We start from the raw sequence: 3,930 nt of genomic DNA on the forward strand, positions 1-3,930 counted from the left end.
ACCTCAGGTGAAGTCACCTGACCGTTCCAGGATTACTTACCGTTCTCACTCCACTCCATCTTCTCCATCCTCCTTCCAAGTAAGCCCTCCTCAGTCGTCATCATTCAATTCATCACAGCKCTCTGTCTAACCCTGTGCTCCCCTGTTGACAGTCAGACGACCCGGTCCGCAGTTCCAGAACTCACCTCCTTACCTTTCAATAAAATCATTGTAACCTTACTGCCTGTCTGGTTGTGTTCTCGCATGTGGGTTCGTAAACTACCCCCCAACATGACAAAAAGGAAAGAGGCAGAAATAAGATTTAAATAATCAGCTTTAAATGATCACATTGAGAAAAACTATAAAATAAAAATATGTTCTACATGTAAAAGTAAATCTTTTGCTTCTTGTTGGAACTTGGAGATTGCAGCGATTAGTGAAGATGAGGTGTGAGAAAGGAAAACATCTGATAACTAATCAGAATAAATTGGCAGTAACTTTTACAAACAACATGTGGGCAGTACCCACAAGAAAGATAATGTAAAACCACATCTAAAACAAGTCAAAGAATAAAATAGATATTAATATTTGAAATGAAAGCAAATAAAGAGGAAATTTATATGGTAAAGAAAACATTATTTATCTTCATGACACACTGTTGAAGCTCAGCTTTTCCATTGCATCATAACGAACTCCTGCACATTTTAAACGTGTTGAAAAGTTGGAAGCTGTAGTTTTCTGGATCTACCATGGATTTATCACCAACATCCACTGTTTTTGGTAAGTAAATAGTTTTTTTCCTTTTTCCTCACATAAAACTGAACAAGAGTACAAGAACATGGCAGCTACACCAGAAAAAGCTTTGAACTGAATTGTTGCTTAAACAAAATAAATGCTGATTTCAGTTTAGCATTTACTCATTTATTTTTATTGTTCTTTATCAATCATGTAAGTGCTAAATGTAAGATCACAGATGATAAAAAGCCTAAGAAAAAATAAATATTAAGCTTAATTCTGCATTTATTGAAATAACTGTCTTAAAAGTCAAGTTTATTTGTACAGCAGATTTCAGCAGCAAGAAAATTAAAATTGCTTTTCATGTTAAAAAGATAAACATAAAATCAGTTTTGATCCAGACTAGAATTAATCAATGTCCTGGTTATTATTAAATGAAGGTGATCAGCTGGGTGTTTAGTCTTTATCTGTGTGTTCACACCAGGAACGTCCTCAGGTCTGAACTGACAGCAGATTTCATGTTTTGGTTTGGTGCACATCACTTCACTGGGACCAATAATCTATTCAAGTCAACAGAAGAATAATCTAAAGATATAAAAATAAAGATTTTGGATTTACTTAACCTAAAACTCCTGATCCCAGTGGGGACGAGGCTGTATGATAATGGATGGACTTAACCAAATTACAGAGTTAGAAAAATGTTTTCTTAAAGAAAACTGAAGTAAACAAGATAATCTGGTTGGTTTTAGGTATTTATTGTATGTAAATATTAACGTGTATTAGCTGAAATGTGGAACTTTTTCTTAGTACTTATTTGTTGTGTGTTTATGTTGGTTTGCTGAAACGCACCAAAGTGTACAACACTGTTAATTTCTTTAGAAAATGTTAGCTAAAAACTGAAATACATTTTCTTGATTGGCAAAATATGAAATAAAAAGTATTGTTTTGCTGCAAGTTATTTTTGATTGTTTCTCCAACTTCACAATCGAACTAATTTTCTTTTAGATTAATAAATCAAATATCTTTTTGTAACTGACATCTGTCTGAATAAAAATGCTCATGTTGTTGTTTTCTAATTCTCCAACAGTTGAAAAGGATCCAGACCTCAGGATCGTTCTTCTTGGAAGAACTGGAGTTGGAAAAAGTGCAGCAGCAAAAACCATTTTAGGGAACAAAGTTCATCCTTGGCTTTCCTCTGCGACATTGTTCTGTGAGAGGAAAACCAATGTTTATGCTGGTCTAAATCTGACTGTTATTGATACTCCAGGTCTGTTTAGGACCATAAAAAGTAATAAAGATATTGTGATGGAGATCAGTAAATGCATCAGCATGGCGGCTCCTGGTCCTCATGTCTTCCTGATTGTTCTCCAACCAACCAGATTCACACCAGAAGACGAAAAAACAGTGGAAATAATTAAGAAAACATTTGGCAAACAAGCAGCCAGATACACCATGATCCTGTTTACCCACGGAGATGAACTGAGAGGCAAACATTAACATAGAAGACATGTTAGAAATACACAAACCTCTAAAACGCATCATCAGCCAGTGCTCCGTCTTGAAGAAATTTGAAGATAAATATCATGTTTTTGACAACAAAGTTAAAATGTCCATAAACAAAATAAAACGTGTTACACACTTAAACCTTTGGAAAGGAGAGTCTTTGGAGAATTTGTAACTGGATCTCAGAAATATAATTATACATCATGTATAAAGCAAAGTTTCCTTGTTTTGTAATCGGTAAGATAAATTATTTTAATTAACCAAATGCCAGAATAATAGGAATATTTTTTAACAAAGTTCTTTTTTTATTTAATGACAACGATTGACATTTAAAATTACTACTTGTATTTTAAGGAAGTAGTATGTTATGGTGATGTGATGGAAAGTGTTTGAATGAGAAACCAGTCAGGAAAATCAGCTGGTAAATCAGATGCAAACTTTTAGGAAATGAAAATGAAACTGGTTCATGCAGTTGTTTTGGCTTAGAGCAAAATATTCTGCTATTAAAGCTGCAGTATGTAACTTTTATAAAAGACAAATATACTTTACATTTATGTTGAAATTATCATTATGTTGTAACTGTGTAAGACTGATAAGCTTTGAAAAAATCCCATCTCCTCTGCAGAAATACACCACAGTCAGAAACAATCCATCAGGACCAGGAGGAGGGACTTAGCGCTGTCAATCACATTGTGTCTGTGCTGCTCAGACTATCCCCCTTGCTCTTTGCTAAACTATATCTGGTTCACCACCTTCTTACGCGAACATTTTACAAGTAACACTGATAACAAATGGCTGTTTTCTGCTGGTTTGTAAAGGCAACACTTTTCTATTGCATGAAGGTATGTGAGACGTGGTTTCACAATTTAAAAAGTTACATTTATTTCTAGTTTTCATTAAAAGACATTTAAGATCAGAAACAACTCTGGAAAAGGAAGTGGAAGTGTTAAAGCCTGAGGCCTGACAGCAGGGAGGACAGTCTGAACAGGGAAACTGGTTCCTAAACTAAAACAAAAAGGATAAAGAAAATAAATCACCTCAAGAACTTCTGAACATTTACTGAGTCCTGAAGGGAACCTCTACCAACTAGAAATATGGGGGGAAAAAACATGGAATGGTGAGAAGGAAAAGAATTTAGTCTAAATGAATAATGGAAACTGTAGTAAATAAAGATACATTTTATATAACAAGGCAAGCATTACTTATTTATCTTCATGATGCGAAATTAAAAAACAGAATTTAACAAGTGGGAGCTATTGCTGTTACACGTTCATGGACAGTAGGTGGCGGTATTTACCCATAAATTCCTGACGATCCGCCATTATAGAAGGAAAAGAAGAAGATACTAAAAGTTTCACTTTCGCTTTTGGCATCAAACCAACTTATTTTCGTTATAAGTTGTTTTTTTGGATTGAACCTCAGCTACAGCTCATCTTCACTTCGGTAATAAAATTACTTGGTTTATTCATAAACAGTCTTGTGTTGCGGACCGTTAAGGCGTAAATTATAAAGTTTGTCACATTATTTTTAGATTCCGTTTAGTATCAATGTTAGTGAGACTAAAAACAATCTGCAAACGCCAGTGGGGAATGTTTAGAGACGGGTTTATTAATAGGAACCGTCTAATAAGTGTTAATACATTTTAATGCTTTGGGTAAAATGTTTTCACCAAAACTCCTCCGTTTCCAAAAGCAGGTTAGATTCTGAGTAGAA

The 3,930-nt window shown here is 34.4% G+C and overlaps 1 pseudogene; it reads left to right on the top strand.

Moving 5' to 3' along the window:
- Positions 1–7: 7 nt before the first annotated feature.
- On the top strand, positions 8–2,893 carry LOC103461311 (GTPase IMAP family member 7-like; annotated as a pseudogene).
- Positions 2,894–3,930: the final 1,037 nt, after the last annotated feature.

This window comes from Poecilia reticulata, unplaced genomic scaffold (assembly GCF_000633615.1).
Source record: "Poecilia reticulata strain Guanapo unplaced genomic scaffold, Guppy_female_1.0+MT scaffold_1033, whole genome shotgun sequence".
Classification (NCBI taxonomy): Eukaryota; Metazoa; Chordata; class Actinopteri; order Cyprinodontiformes; family Poeciliidae; genus Poecilia; species Poecilia reticulata.